This window comes from Neodiprion virginianus, chromosome 2 (assembly GCF_021901495.1).
Source record: "Neodiprion virginianus isolate iyNeoVirg1 chromosome 2, iyNeoVirg1.1, whole genome shotgun sequence".
In the NCBI taxonomy this organism is placed as follows: domain Eukaryota; kingdom Metazoa; phylum Arthropoda; class Insecta; order Hymenoptera; family Diprionidae; genus Neodiprion; species Neodiprion virginianus.
This window is the reverse complement of record NC_060878.1, coordinates 26,518,790-26,537,375: the sequence shown is the minus strand read 5'-3', so window position 1 is coordinate 26,537,375 and position 18,586 is coordinate 26,518,790. Positions and strand designations below refer to the sequence as shown.

Genomic DNA, 18,586 nt, shown 5'->3' with positions numbered 1-18,586 from the left:
AAAGTTGTGTGAAAAAAGCAGAGTGTTCTACCAGAAAATCACGGTTTCATCTATCCAACCATCAAAATCATCGTGGTACTGATGTAAAATTATCATTGTAATGCACGCATGGCGATTACAATTGTTTATGGAAAAGAGTTTCATTTCAAGTGGGGAACGACCCTGAATTCGCTGATACCCCGATATACGCGATCGAATACGGGACCATGCTTCATAAATCGATAGTCAATGCTGATGCACTGAACTCCCGGTTGACCAATTGACTTATTAGTCCGAGGTAAAACAACGCTGTTGGTGCCACCGGAACCCCGCTGGACCAGTTTGCGCCCCTTGAGCCTGCTTCGAACCCCTCGATGTGGCTTTAGGAACCCCTGCGGTTTAACGATCAAATTTTTCACTCGACACGTAAGTCCCTGCATCTACGAGACGAATTTTTAATCAATCCGAAGATGAAACTTTCCGCTACCAGTGACGTTGAGTACACACGAAGCGCGGTTTGCAAAGAAAATCTGCGTTCTCGGAATAAATCTACCAAAAAATCGCGACTCTGCGGTTGTCTCACTGAGCATGACAAGAGAGAGGGGAAGAGAAAGGGATCGAGGTGGAAGAAGAATGGGGGAGACGTTTCGAACCATGTGTAGAACGTGGGCCATGTGGGCCTTAGTCACGGCGGCATATGGCAGAGTCATGAAGCCACTAGGTGGTCCCTGTAGTCAATTATTACGCTACCTGTCCATGGCGTGTCTCTGTATTATACACGTACTCATCGGTACTATCCGCACGATGATTTGTATGATTATTACACAATCCAGGAATAAATATTGAAGTGGTCTCTACGTCTAATCCGGTCTTTTCATTCTCACCTATCAGACACAGCAGAACTGCGTCTACTGCGAAAGTTCCGAAACAAAGGACAAGTACCTACAAGAGAAGGGTCTAAAAGCTGAGAATGAATTTAGTGAAATCGAATCCACTTGAGGAAATACGTTTTCAGGATTAATATCGTCATTTTATAGTCAAGTAATACTAATTGGTCTTTGTTTCAAATCAATCGCGTGTTGTGTATTTTTTTTCATCGTTGAAAATGACTCGATAATTTGTTCATTGCGTCAATATTTTTAATTTACTATTATTATCGTCTCGCTTGGAAAAAGATGACGAACGAAAAAAAACGCAAATGCAACCTGTAAGAATTGCAACCGTGGACAAGTTTTGCCCGAAATAGAAATGTTCCCGGTCGACAAGGGAGTCCCCCGGAACGTCTATGGAGAATCCGTAACTTATGGAGCAATTAATCAACACAAGCAGAATCCCCGACAATGGGGCCCCTCTTTAGTCAATAAATAAATCATACCCCATGGAAAAGCCTCCGCACTGCCTGTAACTTCCCCTCGTATATGTACTGTAGTGGTCCTCGATAAGTGAAAACTCTGTCTGGCATGAGGTTTTTGCTCACGATGGATCGAAGGAACAGTGAAATCATTTATATACTTTACCCAAATTCGAAAATACTGCAAGAAATCCAAGTTTAACACGAAAAGTCCTCGGAAAGCTGCGTAAATGGTGTGAAAGTTTACCTTTCGAGGATCCGGTGACTATTATTATATTTTTGTACTTGCCAGTTTGCTGGAAGATATTTTTTCGATCCTATTATTCATGAATCCCGGCACACTGAGAAAAATTTTTAGTTACGTTTACCGCTCAGTCCTTAACTATTTTCATTTTTTACCACAATCGAAAAATATAGCCATTTTGGATTTCTAGTGTAAGCGAATGCCTCAGGCCAAAAATCAGACGTTTCCATTTCGCTGAGTAATCGAGTATATCGGTAAGTTTTCGATAATACTCTCTTTTTCGGTCTTTGATATTTAAAGATCACGAAACGTGAAGAGGTTTAAAAATTAGCGCAATTAATTTTTTGCCAAAACCCAACACTTTTCCCTCGACGTGACCGTTGAAAAGGAAAAATAAAAATATGACATATACTTAAAATACCCTTGGGTTTTTTGAGACTCGACCCAAACTTTCTCCTTAAATATCTCCGGCAGTAGTGTTTCGCAACAGTAAGTATATTTTATTTTTTCCGTTTCTTCGGGTATTTTCAAACCTTTATCAATAATCTAAAGGTTTTTTTGAGTTACTTATTATAAATACGGCGTCATTTATGAACCCATTCTCCGAAGTATAAGGTACGGCAGAAAGGAGCGCCAAGAAATTAAGTTATTATTTACGTGAACCAGAGACTCAAAATTTTGATGAGGCTTCTGAGGACGAAGAGGACGAACAGGAATTTGAAGAGCATATTTCCGACATTCAGGATGCCGATGAAGATTACCCAGTTTTCAAATGTTTAAATAAACATACTTTTGTAAGCTGCAGTAAATGAAACTACATTTTTCTGAAAGGTCATTGTCTGAACTTTAAAACCCTACAGTATTACTACTTGGTACTTATTTACTGCGGATATAAATTTTTTATTTTTTTTTTGCAAATTCTTCTGTGAATTCCGATTATTATTGCAAAAGTCTAGATATATTTCATTCTAAAAACGATTGCGACGAACATGCAGTAGAAGCTCTGAGGAGAGTATCCATGAATTTTTTCACATTTTTAAAAAGCCTGTGACGTAAAGAAAAACAGGGCAAGAAATAAAAGCGGTAAAAAACTTGTTCCGTGAAGGGTTGAAAAGCAAAAGGAGTAGAGTCAAAGTCGCTACCCGGTAAATGTGATTACTCACGATTTGTATTAAGATAATTCATTTGTGAACATTGCCCGCGATTCTTTGTCGTATTAATATGTCAACTAGGCGTGACGGACCTTACCGGGAAGCATCGGACTCCACTGAATGCTGGTATTCCGCGTTGTGTTTATATATCGCAGCATTATTAAAATTGCGACTCTCGAGAAGAGCAATCATTCTCATAGCCACCTGGCGTTCTCAGATGAAACTAACGTCCGCCCAGCGGCAACCTCCTCGTATAACGTCAGAGACGGACTGAGTTACCTATAGATAAGCACAAGTCCGTGCTCGTTGAACACTGATTGTGAGCGAGTCATCAATTTTTTTTCTTCATAATATCAAACCGAAAATATGTTCCAAATAATGAAAACAGAATGCTGTCAAAGTTTGAGCTCTTATTATTAATATTTATAGGTGCGTCGTCGCGATTTTCTACTTATAAAATGCGAAATTTTTATTTTAAACTTTAGAATTTTATAATTTTTCAACGCATGAGTGTACTGATAAGATCAGAACGTATTTGTGCAAGGAATTAAACGATCCACAAAAAAGGTATCTTATTATTTTATGGTAAATCTACTTTTCCAAAAGTTATTTAAGTTATTTTTAAATCGTGAACTTTTCCGAAACAATCAGGTCGAAATCAAGTTCGTTCAACTTTTGACTCAGTTGAATACAGTCAATTTGATTGGGCAAATAATTAAGGGCGTTGCCTAGCTGGAAAGCGCGGGCTACTACGAGAGAGAGAGTAAAAAAACAAGTGAGACGGAGCAGCCGAGCTGTCGCCGGAGTGGGGCGGGTGACGCGGTTAGCCTCCACCACCCCTCACGGGCATTCGGTTTCAAATACTTTGAAACAGCCCAGTATGCCGCGCTCGGCACGACGCAGCGCCTGATGAATAATAGAATAGAAATGAAAAATAGAAAAAAAAGTAGACTCCTTTCAGATTCCATTTGAAAAATTTACCAGTAATACAGAATTTAATAAGGAACCCGAAACTATTTTTTTTATAATTCGAAAACTTGTCATTAATGAGGTAAACATCGTCAAACATTTGAATTGTTTATAAAAATTGGGATTTTCAATAATGTTCAACATTGCATTTTTTTTTATAAAAGCTTATTCGTTTACCTTCCGAATGCACTGTAAATGATGTCTTTACGTCGAATAGAACCGGATATATGCGCGCTCCTTTTGCATCAAAATTGAATGATTGTCTCGTAACTTTCGAAAACAAACATAATTCGGACGAACACCAAAATTCGTATCGATTCTTTGTACCTTTATTTCGTGTGAAAAAAAAGTATGAATAGATTGAAAAAATACGAGGTCATTTTTTGATTCACGTGACGTAGAATTCCTTATGCGTATGTTGATATAGATATACATTCTTAATATTTCAACGAAAATTATATACACCGGCGTCCGTATTTCTACGCAATGCGATCACGTGACTGGCAATAGTCTGATAGCCGGTATTCATAGTCAGGTTCGATTTGCAGGACTGTCTTGAGTCAGCTCAAAGCATAGCTTGATCGGCTGAGAGCTGTTCCTAATACAGTCTCGAAAATAATACGTAACTATTTATGAATACCGGCCAGACGTCGTCACAGGTCATTTCAAATTGAAAATAGCAACGAATAGCTGTTAGCAAATTCATGATATAACAACGAAAATATCATCAATCTCCCAGGCCTCACCACGTGGAGGTCGCTATCAAACAGAGACCCACCTAACCCGTCCGTACCTCCCAACCATGATCGGGTTTGCACCAAACAAATTCAAAATGATAAAAAATAATATAAAATGGTAAAAGTAAAATTAAACTCGTTTAAACTTGATAAACATAATCACGAAATCTATATGGAAAGGATCTCATAGAAATTAAATTAAAACAGTATAAGTGAAACATTACAGTAATCTTGATAGAGGAAATTGATATCATAACAAGGCATCGAGCATTGTATACATGATATGGCTAAATAAATTCTATAGAAAACGCAAACTATGGAAAGTAGTACGTCACGAGTGCAGGTCACGGATAGTAATGAAAAACTGGGCTATAGAATATTTACATAATATATAGGTATACACGCAGTTTGGTCAGACTGCAGAAAGTATTCCTGGAATGAATAATCAGATATATAATTATAACGATATGACTAGCAAATTTTTGGCACAGTAATACACATAACTAACTAAACATAAATCATAGAAATATTGCACGTAAGCTATATACGAAGCTATTATATTTATGTACGTATGTACATATATTTATATTACAGTTTTTTGTCGTCTGTCGGTCGTGAATTTATTGTTTCTTACGCGCGGCCTTATCTGGGCTTCGATGATTTGAGGGGGTTCGCGGATTGAGAGTTGTCGGGCGCGTCTAGAATCTACGATCTCGGGTAACAAACAAAAGCGAAAGAAATCTGCTCATTTATTCTCCATTTTATCGGTCCAGAATTTATCGTCACGTTTTATTTTATCAAAAATCAATCTTTTTGGCGTCCAAACTATAAAATAGCACCACTTCCTATTCGTAATATGTAGAAGACCTTGGACCTGATACATGTAATTATGAGAAAGCTTTAACTTGGCTTTTCCACCGATTATTTTTGTTTCAATATTAATTCTGTATCCCAAAAATTTATCGAGCGAGCGTAGCGAGCGAGCAAAATTTTTAAATGATCGAGCGAAATACCACAAAAAGTACTGATATCCCCAAAAAGCATTTCTGGTGCAAAAACCTTTCGCCAAGTATATTAATGTGACAGCCATCCACAAAACAGCCACCTACAAAACTGTCATCAAATCAAATACTACTGCCAAGTATAATTTAGTTAGAAACTAATGATGATTTTGATATACTATAACTAACTGACAAAAAAAAAAATTGAAAAAAGAAAAATTTTTTTATTGAAAAAAAAAAATTGGAGATAGTGGTACATGGCGGGCCTTTTTAAAACAAGCACGAGAAAATACAAGTCGAGCTACATCAATGTTGTAATGACAATATAAACATGGGCCCGCCAAGTACCACGTACCCCAATTTTTTTTTTTTTTTATCAAAATTTTTGTTGTTTTTTTCTTTGAATTTCAATTTTGATTTCAATTTTTTTTTTGTCATCATTAGTTATAGTATATCAAAATCATCATTAGTTTCTAAATAAATTATACTTGGCAGGAGTATCTGATTTGATGACAGTTTTGTAGGTGGCTCTTTTGTAGGTAATGTATACATGTATGATTACCCCAGAATTACGTCAAGTTTATTTCTAAAAACAAAACGCGCATATTTTAGTGGCCTAATACGTACGCGCCGTATTTACTTCGTATGGAAAATTCTGCCAGATACCTTGTAATTTTACCTTGGACACTTAGGTAGTCACAATAAGTGATGAGAATATTCCTTATGATCGACAAAGTGTAAACACTAATGCAAATTGCCGAATAGTGATTTCTATCATTTAATCTGAACACGTAACAAATTGATGACATATTTTAGCGACTAATGCAAACCGGGCTAGTACCACACGTCACAATGCATTCTAGTTTATATTTTCGTATGTATAAAAGACTTGAGAATGAATTTATACTGCTATTATGAACAGCAATATCGGCTCTTGAAAGTACCTTCTTACAATTAGATTAAAGCCTTGCGATTGTTCGTACTCAAGTGTTTGAATCTCGAAGTCGGAGAGGATGCGACATTAATCATGTGAATAATTCGCTTTACCTAATTTTTTCCTGAAATTTGCCAAAATCTTTATGCCGGGTCGTTTCTCCTTCTTCAAAGACAGGTTCCTTCTCTTCTTAGCCATCGCGGGAATAAATACTGACTCGAAATAATAAAAAACACGGTAGAAAAACGCAAGCAAAAATAAAAGCGCGGAAAAGTATCCACGTGCCGAGCGACGAGGATTCAAACGAGGGGAATTGTAGTGGGTGGTAACACTGTCCGCTGTGTCTCACTTCAAAGATAACGTACTTTCAAGTACGTTTTTCGCAAATCCGAAAGCGAAATCGAAAATTCGGCAAAACAGGCGACACAGATCTATTCTTTATCTTCAAAATGACCCCCTAAGAACCTGATTATCTTGAAAAATGCGGAAATGAGAAGGAAAATCGTGAGACTCTGTTCGCGCGCGCTCTTCGAGGCATAGGCAACGCCCTTAAGGTATTTAATAAACTATTATATTCTCTTCTAGGAGCAAAATAGTTACAGTAATTTGTTTTGAATTAAAAAAAAATGGAGAAATATTAAACATTATACAAGAAAAATTTAGCAATTTTTAGAGACTTGTAAAACTGTTTGAAAAAGAACACGATGCGTTTAAAATATGCAAAAATATTTCAGTTCCTTTGTTAAAAAATACCGTGTCTGTATGAGAAAAACTCACCAATTTCTCTGCTAATATTGTCGATTTTTTTCGCCCAATATCAATCCAAATTTCGACATAAAATTCGTACTCTCATTGAACCTTCGTGATTATTGGCGTAAAATTAATCCCGTGAATTAATCTCGCAATTGATAAATTCGAATACCGTACAACATCGGTGTCTTCCCCTCGTATTTGCACGGATTTCTATTATCCGACCGTAAAGAGATCCTTGGGGGTAATTTCATACGGCTGATAGTCGGCGACGTAAGTGACACCTGCGGTCGTGCAGGCAAACGCTAAGACCATAAGCCCCACTAAATATTCGGTAAATCCGTGAACGAAGTCTCAACACTCCACCGTCGATGCATAGCGCCAACTGGCTTCTGGCCAAATGAAATGTATATCCATTGTAAACCCCTAACCCCGACCACTAATACTCACACTTGCGTTACACGACGCGTACTTAACGCGCCAGTTCCGTCTCTACGTGATAAAAGTTCAACGGTTGGAAGTTGCCCGTTTAATTTTGTTTTTCTACTTTGCTAATTCTTTCCAGAAAGCCTAACATCATCCTCCGCAAAGGCCTAAAGGATGCGGGAGTTGTCCAGAAGCTTTAAAAGTTTGCCAGAAGACATTCGCGGTACGCTGAGAAAAATGTCATTTGTTATTGCAACGCAAAATCAGTTTCTGAAGTTTTGAGGTTTAATCTACTTTTTTAGTTGAACAAGGCTTCAACGTCAATTTATTCTTGCACAAGCATTAAATTTTCGCAACAGTTACAAGAAAATATGGTGACAGTGATCGTAGTGAGAAAGAATAGTAACGGATACTAGAGTTTCCGGTAACAGTTAAAAAACTGATTTTCATTTCCTACCTGGAACTATATTTTTCGATTGGGGTAAAAAATGAAAATAGTTAAGGACGCTCAGTCCGCTCGGGTAACCGGAACTAAAAATTTCTCTCAGTGTAGTCGTTTTGAGAACGCAAATATAATTCTCGCAGCATTGTTGAGTTTTTGGTACACGATCAAATGCTTGTTATCGTTTTTTCAGGTGAAAATAGAAAACGAAACATTTCCGTACATTCGTCATCCTCTTTTCGTCTCGACAAAATCCTGAACATGTACCGACTGTCCACGATCCGCGACTTCTTGACAGACCCTGACTTCTTGTTGGGGTGAAACTGATTAGCACCGAATCCATTGCGTACGGGGCGACTCATGCGAAGTCACGAATAATACGTGCAAGCAAATACGCAGTTTATACTAACGCGTCGTGTGTTGGGTTGGGGCTGCGCCAGATGGGGATTTCCGGTAATCCGCCATTATCGTTAGCGATGATATACCCTGATCACAGCGATCACTTTAACCATGCCATAAAAGCGCTGCAGGTCGAGTCGAGAGTGATCGTCACCTCCCAGTGAGGACTTAGCAAAAAGCTTTCCAAGTTTGCAGGTGTTCCGTATGAATAGAAACGATGAATGTTTAAGCGAGGGTCAGTGAAATTCTCACCGAACTTGATGAGAAAATGGGAAAGTATTGCATGTAGGCAAATGTTCCCGAAGTCTCGGATACAGATAAACATATCATTTTCATTCATTTTCAAACTATATTCGATTCAGAATAATTGCCGAAACTTTTCTTTCCATATAGTAATATTTTGTTTTCAACGTAATTCTGATCGTGAGTACCAGTTAGCCGTTTCATCATCATCTTTATTGCAGAAACAAGTATCACAGTCATTGGTTAATGATAATTCCTCTACTGGAATTGTAATGCTCAACTTCGACTACATAAGAGCCATTTTCAATCATTTGATCACGGAATGTAGAGTGAAATATTTTCAAACATTCACGGTTTTTTGTGCTCTAATCAATCGCGAATCTGTTGACACAACAGTTTTCTGAAAATATAAGAATTGATCCGATTAGCTCGAAATTTGTTACTTGGGGGGGGGTTTCATGATCGCTGACAACGAAATTTCAAGCCATTCCGATCACTTTCACATTCTCAGTCCGCTATATTAGATCCGCCATCTTGAATTTTTGAAAATTTCCAAGATCTGACGCCATTTTTGAAATCAGTTTCAAGAGACTTGACTGCAACGAAAAGCATACGCCGAAAAAAGTTAATTCAATAGCATCTCCTAGTTATTTCTATATATCTGCATACGGAAACCGAGATGCGATGATTCGAAGCTCCGAAGGGCGGGCAAGGCGAGCGGGGCGAATCTCTTCGGTTGATGAGGGCTGGGCTGGCACAATACGTGGATTACACATCGAACCATGACTACCACGGAGCAGTCGGTAATGCCCGTTGTTGGGCACTATAGCCCCGAGAATTTTCTTCTTTTATACGCTGAAAGGTTTCTTTTACAGTGCGAAAGAGAGAAGAGAGAAGAATCGTTCGAACGAGGTAGCTCTTCGTCTACCGACGTCATTGATGCACACCGCCTGCTTACCCTGCTACACAATACACATGCGAGTACATATATTGCCGTAAACAGGGCGGATTTTTTTCAAGACTCTCTTGTTGTGCACGTACAAAAGACGAGATATTAAAATGTGCTTTCGCTCCTTACGCGCATTCCGCTTATACCAGACAGTCTATTTTCACTATCTGCTTTTATGGGTTTCTGAAAAAACTACACTGAGACAAATTTCTCGTTGAATTTAGTGTACAGTATTTTGATATTTTAATTTTCCGATTTTGTTCTCACGAAAATGCAGTCTTGGGTAGAAAATGATTATGAGTTCTGTTTTGTAGTTAGAAATATAGTATGCGGTATTGTCATTTTTGATTATGGCCATTCATACTATATTTTTGTCTAACTATTGCGAGGATCTGTTGTTCGTACGACAGTAAAATTTAAGGCCTTACTTGCATGAACAATGCGGTAAATCAAACAAACAAAATTTTGTACTGACAACTATAACAACGCTAAATAGTTGTGCCACATCTCCTTTTAGTTTCGCAAATTCTAGAACCGTTTGTTTAATGCAGCCCGATTTACTATAACTTTCCAGTAACTGTAACAAATAAAATTTTTCACAATGAAGGTCATAAATACCCTTGACCCAGACTTGACATCACTAGTTGCTAAAAATTGTCTGCTACAAATGAACCGGAAGGCGAATCAGGCCAAAGAAGTTTCTCATATTGGATCGTAGCCGACTTTTCACCTTGGAAATTTCAATTCACATCTTTAGTCGTTTCAGAGCTCTGTCAAATTGTTTGTCTGATTATCTCCCAAGCCCGATAAAGGTAACCACATGCGATTTCCAATATACGTTGCACTGCCATCAAACATGAGTACCGCCCACTTTAAGTTTCATTAAACTTAAATCTACACTAAATATGAGTGTGACCCATAGTGTTCAAATCTCCAATGCAACCTACAAATCCAACATATTTATGGGTGTTTAAATTTTACTTCGCAAGATCATCTGATTCATCTCACTGTATCTCACTTTATTCGAAAACAGCGTGCAAAAATAGAAAGGAAATAAGAACGATGAAAAATTGGTAGGTTTGTAAAATCACTATCTCGTACAGTTAACAGCCAAAGTGTTCGCAAAGATTTTTTAGCCGACAAATTTCATAGGTCTAAACATTTCTGCGGAGTCTTTTGGTTCCAGAGTTGTCTGCAGTCAATTTTCGAGCCGACGCGACACGAAGAGTTTCGATAACGACCGGGCTAAAGACCAGCGCTAACTTCACTCTCGTTATGCGTCTGACAACGAGTGGGTGCAGTAACGACATCCATAACCAGAGGAGCTATCTGACTGGATCAACGACGTCAGAAAATGCGTGGGCATTGAATGTGAGTCAAAGACGGGTCATTCTCTCAACATCCTCAATTGGGGGTATAGCTCAGTGGTAGAGCATTCGACTGCAGATCGAGAGGTCCCCGGTTCAAACCCGGGTGCCCCCTAATTTATTTTTCGTCAAATTACTTGTGAATAAGCCCGGGCACTCTTAGATTCTTCATTTTTATTCTCATGAAACAGCGTTGGCGCCAAATTAATATCGAGAAACACACGTCAGTGTGAGCGCGGTTGCATATCATCAGGCCTAAGGCGAGTCACGATCAGGGAACGCATCGAGCTTGTGTAATGTACATATTTTTATCCGAAGCTCGCGCAGTGAAAAAATAATTTATTGTCAACTAGAAAAATCAAGTCAAATAATAAATCTCGGGAAAAATTATTAAAGGTAACTTGGTGCAATTTTGTATCTAATGTCCAGCTGAAATACAATATTAACACGAACTTCAACGAATGAAGTATCTTGGCACATATCGCGATTACCTTATATAATCAATTTTTCCAATCAAATCATCACGTTACTGAGAAAACAAATTTCCTTTCATATTCAATCACGCGAAATTCAATGTTATTTAATTTATTGAAAATTCATGTGAATGAAATTGGTATGTGTCTTACGATAACTTTGAACAATTTGGATAAAAAGTTGTTTTTCCTTTCATTTTTTGTAGAGCTGGTGTTATACACGTTTCGATCGAAGTTATTTCTCCATCCGCAATATCGTTATCGACTTTCAAGTTTTTTAATAATTCTACACATCTCAAATAACGCTTGTCTGTTTTCCACAGGTCAGGATTGATATTATAAATAGAAAAATGTAATTGATTTTCAATAAATTAATTAACATGTGGTTTTGAAAAGTCTGAAATAGCATTTTTTTTTCTCTTGATAATAATACGACGATTTGATTATTACTTCAGGCCTCACGAATGTACGATTTATTTAAAAAATCGCACCATCTCACTATTTAGAAGTTTTCAGAGATCAGTTTTTTCGCGTGGTCTTTAGGATACCGAAACATATGCCCATTACACGACAGGAGTTCGAAAACAAACGAACCGAACAAAAAAAAAATTAAACATCCTAACATGTCCAATCTAGTACCAAAATTACTAAAATCAAAAAAAAAAAAAACAAGTCGGAAACTGAAAGATAGAACCAAAGTTGATGCATTTATATTTTATCGATAGGATATACCTTTTTATCCAACAATAAAAATTAAAAACTGGAAATTGAATTAAAAAAAGAATTCAGTTGATAATACATTGTTGAAAAAATCACATATTGTTGTTCCATTTGCAAAACATAATTCTTCCGTTGAGCCAATTTTGAATTTAAACCTTTGTCTCATTTGTACCTAAATTTTTTCATTTCATTCGACTTCACGCCCCCGGTACGTCCTTGATTCAAAAATTTTTTTTATACCTTTCATCGTCCTTCTCAGTGAGGAATGAGTCTGAATATATCACAGAAGTATTTTTTTAGACGCAGAAAAGTAGCCTTACGTATTCAAGAATTTGGGCGAATGGCTCCTTGCAGTTTCTACCGCGGTGGCTCGGCACGTTGGAATATATGAGGCAAAAAAAAACAAGAAATGAAAAAAAAGGGAAAGTAATAATTCCCAAGCAGTCCTTGCTGCCTTCCACTCGGGTCGCGAGTTAATCCATCAACCGAGGCCAGCACCCCTCGGAAACTCGCGCGAAATATGGAGCAAAACACAACTTCCACCCCCGTACCCAACTCTCTGCTGCATCAGCTCCGTAACTGCAGAATGACATTGACGCCATGCTGCCTGAAACTGGTCCGAAAATACTGCTTTGTGATGCGCACAATTCGTGCGTGATATTTTGCAAAAAATTTAATGATTTTTGTGCCTTTCGTCTTTTATGAATATCGAGACCCAGGAAAATTATAGGGGTTTATTTTCGCGAAAAGCATCAAGTTGTTTTTTACGATAGGACATGAGAGTGTTGATTGTTAATAACCTTTATGGTTATTCTTAGATGTTGTAGATTATTTCTTTCGAATTGTATTATTTTTTTCCCCAAACGAATGAGTGATGTTATTTTTTTTTTAATAATAATGAATGTCATATATTGTATAATATGACTTCTTTGTTTTTATTGCGGAGGCAAGAATACGAAATTCTCTGAAAATGTTAAGATAAAACTGTGTAACTAATAACTTACCCCAAAGCAGTATTTTTGTACACAAAACCGAGGCAAGATGTTGCAGTCTGTTTTGATCTGGATTTTTTTTAAATTTAATTTACACAAAAAATACGTCGTTTTCACTAATGAATTTGTATCATCCGACAAGTTCCAATTGGTTCCAGTTTATACCGATACTTTTCTTTCGAGGTGGGGGTGAAAACGCATAAAAATCAAAATCGATGTGAAAGGATCACGGTATCTAATTTTAAAAGTCGCCAAAACCCATTGCATTGAATTTGAAATGTAAAAAATTTTGAAATCATATAAAACAGATTTTGGCTTCTATTTTCTAATCTTTCTACATTCCTCCTGCCACCCGGAAATATTAATTTTCCAAATGGTTTCTCAGGTATTCGCTTCAGATCTTTACGTAAAAGAGTCACTTTGACCGCGTCAAACTGGACACCAAAACCTAATGTTCTGTTTATATTCTATCCTTTAATGACTACGCTGTATCTCGCTCAACTTGACACAAAACTCTGTGAGATTTTCAATTTTACGCAAAAAAAAATTGGCCGAACCAATGAAAAACTTATATCGCAAATTCTCTAGTATTCACCCTCTCAGATTGAGTTGAACAACAGTGGCAGTTCTGGAAAACACCAATGCATTGGCAGTATTGTCATTTGGAACGATCAGCAAAATGATTTCCGGAAACCATGGCGATTCCATTTTGATTTCTATTCATTCTCATTTATTTGTTTAATTTTTTTCATTTTCTACTCTTTGGTTTTCAGCATAGAAAAACTTCAATTGATACATGATGATTTATTCCAAAAGTTTGAAAGAACGATTAATTGATTTATAGACAATAAAGACCGTACAAATTTTGATGTAAAATTAAAATTTGATTAAGAAAATTTGCAAATTCTACCGCACGTACCAAAATCATGCTTCAATAGAGGTTTTTTTCGGTGAGTGAAAACTCAAGCGAAAAAAGTTTCCCACTTCCGAATTAAAGTCAGTTAATATCAAGTACCTGTCGTACAAGTTTATATGAAATATTGTTTCGCAAATTTCAAGAATTCATTCAAATTCAACACAAATAGAAAAATCGAAAACTTTCGGAAAAATTCCATATCATACCGACGTAAGTTCCGTATCAGAGCACAGATATCAACATCAAGCGTTATACATCCGCACGACTGTATGAAAATAATATATCAATGTATGGCTGCGAGTTTAATAACTTACGCGCTATACGTTGCTGTATTGGAATTGCGAACGCGGCAATTCCTCCCTTCGCTTCCTGCTATCCTCCGATTCCCTGTCCTCATCCACCTAGCCACCATGGCTCTGTAACGTTTTTAATAACAATTAAGTATGAAATAAAAGAGACCAACAAGAAAAATGCACAATATAATTTAAGACAGTGTCAAGAAAAGCAGATTATTCATTCGTTCATTCAACTTTCATTTGTTATAGTAACTAAAAAGAATTACGAAAAACGAGGTACGCTTAACCATTTTGCGCTATTGTCGATACTTTTTTGGTAATTGCAACGCAAAATCAGTTTCCGAGGTTTACTCTACTTTTTTAGTTAAATAAGGCTTTAACGTAAATTTATTGTTGCACGAGCATTAAACTTTCGCAACAGTTGCAAGAAAATCTAGTTACAGTGATCGTAACGAGAAAGAATAGTAACGGATGCTAGATTTTCCGGTAACAGAAAACTAATTTTCATTTTGTACCTAGAACTATATTTTTCGATTGCGGTAAAAAATGAAAATAGTTAAGGACCGAGCGGTAACCGGAACTAAAAATTTCTCTCAGTGTATCAAGTTTATCATATAACATAAAATGAATCCTTTCTACTCGTTTCAAGTCAAAAAACTTGGCTTGATAGTTCTAAATATCAAATATAAATGGACAGCACAGTGTGTATGAATAAAAGTATAATTAAAGTTTAAAAAAAAAAAAACTGACAAGCATTGTAAATAGAGAAATATATGAAAAATAAAGCAATGACAAGGAATAATATTATTATGTGCTATTTAGACCGTTTAAAATGATTTTTCATTCTCTTTCCTTTTTCTTTATATCAAGCGTCGAACTAAATGACTGTTGATTAATTACCTGATGAGGATTTTCTCATTAAAGTACACTTTCGGTATTCACATTACACTTTCGGAATTTACAGTCTCGCACAGATTTAAATTGGACCGTCTCCTTCAAGTGTTGTGAGCCTACTGCCTCACTAATCCGCTCGGAACTTGTCACTATTTATTTTGAATCGAATACATCGTCACAGCCTCTGATCCTGATTGGTAAATAACTCTGACTTTGCTGTTTGTCTAGACTCGAATCGTGTGTTCGGCCGACGAAATATCAGCCCAAAATTGGTAAACAGTTTTTCGTCCCTTGTATTTATAAGTCATTCCATGTCAAACCGAACACATTGCAGGTGAAATATTAATCGACAATTTTAAATTCTAAAATTAATCGTCGACGGCGAAGTAGGTTCGAAAAATTCAACCAACGAAATTTACAGCCGAATACTAATAAACAAAAAACGTCACGTGACATTAATTTGAAGGGTATTTCACGATGTCTTGGATAACTTTTTGTTTATTTAATTATCGTTATCATCTTTGAAAATGATTGATTTGGGGAAAATTCGTCAACACCCTAAATATGAGACGTCCTACTTAGCATATACAGGCCGCCTAGTTTGAAACGGAGACGATTATTAATTTGTCAGAATCGGAAAAAAGGTTTCCAGCGATTTTCTTCATGATCGCGTGAAAAATCTAAAAATAGTTTCCCATTTCTCGTTGTTACCTTGTATTTATAACAATGCTCGTTATATCTGTATTACTTCTCCACTCCAGATAAAAACGTTTGTAAGTTGATTCGTCTATTGTAAAATGTGTATTTTTTTTTTAACCTTAGAAAATCTGAACTTTCTCCAAATACTTCTGTTCTGTCTAAGGATCAAAGTAGAGCAAATATTCTTTCCAAAATTGACTAAACAATTATAAAAAACGTATTCACGTACTTAATTAATTGCTGCAAAATTAGAGCATTTTGCTTCAACGAATAACAGCATTAATTTACGTATATTCTCAAAATCTTCTTCTACACAAACTGACAATGATTCTATTATACTACTCATTACTTTTACCTTTGCTAATTATTTCCAACAATTAATATTCAGTTAATAAACTGGTTCACTGAAATGAAAGAGAAATATTCAGACATGCGTTAGGTTGTAACGCGCACGTTTTGCGCTACATATCACTAAACTCTAGTGAATTCATGATTGCTCTGCTATGAGAATTTAAGCATTGAAACAAGAGCAGCATTATTTAATTATTTGAACTTACTATTTGTACTTACAATTAGTTGTTTTCATTGCAATGGACAGTTAAACGTCCAAATTTATAGCTGCAGTAGCTTTTCAATTTTCGTTAGTCGTACGAATGAAAATAAAAAAAAACTATCAGCAGGTGAAAAATGCTCGTACAACTACGATATACGTATCTTTGATGAGTAGTTCCTAATCATCAAAATATTATTCAAACTGCAACAGTTCCTATTAGTAATAGCAATCCTAGTAGTATTTTACCGTTCCCAATGACGTTTCCACGGAGAAGGTGTCCGACATTATAAGAATAAATATAAGTAAAAAATAGTTTTGATTTAATTTCTTAGACAACATTTTTAGCTGCTTCGTTGTTGGTTCCTTGCTTTCGAAAAGTTTGCTAACCGTAATGACAGAGCGTAACAACCTACAACGCCACATTCATCAACGAAGTCATGTTTTTGTAAATTTTTGTGGGTTTATACCCACCAGTTTTTAATTCTTCAATAATAACAGGATACAGGTATTGGAAAATGTCATCATGACGTCAGAGCCTGGTTCTCGGTGCCATTTTATCACCACACAACCTCAGTTTTTAATTTTAATGAAGGCAAATTGTAGTTTTTTGGGGTTTTAAGTTACCTATTTTACATAAATTAATTAATTTTCAAGCGGGAAACGTGCACATCAAAAAATAAGAAGACTATCGAATCAGCAAAAATATCATTTTTGGTGAAATAATGTTCATTTCGTAGAAACAATGATTCATTTATTGCAAGCGCCTATGCAATGGTATCGAGAGTTCTTGAAGTCAATTTCAAGTGTCCGCTTTCAATTTTCAACTACACATGATTGTTTAAAACTGAGAAAAGTGATATTTCATTCTATCAGTCAATAACTTGAATTAATTTTGGTAAATACAGCAGCTCAAGAACTCTTCCTTGGTTCCACTCAAACATATCTTCATTTACTTGGATGGACTTTTTTTTTTGTTTTTGTTTCAAGTAGCTATATGTATGATCCGATGGAAAAATAATTTTCTCAAATGAATATCGCAACCTGTCTTGTGAAACAAATTCTTGTTTCAACGTATCACACATTTCTTTGATCATAGTTATCATTGATTACGTCGGACAAACATGACATTGAGCCAAATATACTATCTGGCAATATCGTTGACATTTCAGCAAGCGTAGGATTATTATTTCCAATCTCTCGGTACTTTCGAACCGACATGTTCAGCGATTAAAGTACTATTCTTTCACGAACTAAATGAAATTTGTTGATTCAAGCGAAGTTTTTGTTCCAAAATTTCCCGTTCAATCGAATGAAATAACTATGTACTTGTTTGAAATGCATCGAACTCGAAAGCATACAGCATACGAATCAATGCATCGATATTTTCGTTTCAACTAAAAAGTCGTTGCCCTTAGCGAGAAGTTGTTCGAAGCAAATAAACTGGAAGTCAAATAAAAAAAAAAAAAAAATTGTTGTTTGGTTCGATAAATTTTTTTTTCAACGTACACATATTACGTCCACGCATCCAAGCCCATATGACAAAACGGACAATTTGTGCTACAATGTAGGGGTCGTCAATTCCAGAGGCTTGTGCCTGAAATACACAAGGAAGTATTTACTACGCGAATATCGGGAAGAATCGCCGCATTCGAGCGTATGTGCTGCGTAGCGGTAAGCAGACGTGGGTTACACTCGTATGGCATACGGGACATGCACGTACATACGTAACGTGTAGACGTATAACATCGCCGCCCTACCCCTGCAACTCCTGCAACCCCTGCAACCCCTGCATAGCGTCACTCGCCCACATATATCAGAGCTATACGAGCTCTCGTGAAAGTAAACTACCCGGCATAACGTCAACTTGGTTGAATTCACCGCCAGCTAGCGTCCGAAAATTAAATTTCCACATGAGGCATTACGGTTATTCTTTCTGTCCTCGAACCGACGATGCGTGATATCTAATATCCGCGTTAGGGGCTCGCAATTGAGTATTTGAATGAAATTTTTTTACTTCATACTCTTGTAGATTGGAAAAAAAAATACTTTGGACGTATTTTTTATTTTTTCGATTGAATCAAAATTGCCATTAATATAACAG

The 18,586-nt window shown here is 36.5% G+C and overlaps 1 protein-coding gene and 1 non-coding gene across 3 annotated transcripts in view; one reads left to right on the top strand and one right to left on the bottom strand.

The window, feature by feature from the left end:
* The window catches only part of LOC124299329 (LIM/homeobox protein Lhx4), a 133,307-nt gene that overhangs the window by 96,727 nt on the left and 17,994 nt on the right, over positions 1–18,586 (bottom strand). Inside the window, exons 1-2 of one of the 2 annotated variants that reach the window (XM_046752483.1) lie at positions 15,240–15,349; positions 14,358–14,459 (exon numbers count right to left, since the gene is read on the bottom strand). The gene's annotated coding sequence lies outside the window, so the exon portion shown is untranslated. Of the gene's footprint in view, positions 1–14,357; positions 14,460–15,239; positions 15,350–18,586 lie in introns of those variants that run through there. The other variant, XM_046752484.1, reaches the window with a different exon arrangement.
* Trnac-gca (transfer RNA cysteine (anticodon GCA)) lies at positions 10,986–11,057 on the top strand. Its single transcript has one exon. It is a non-coding gene; the product is annotated as a tRNA-Cys (tRNA).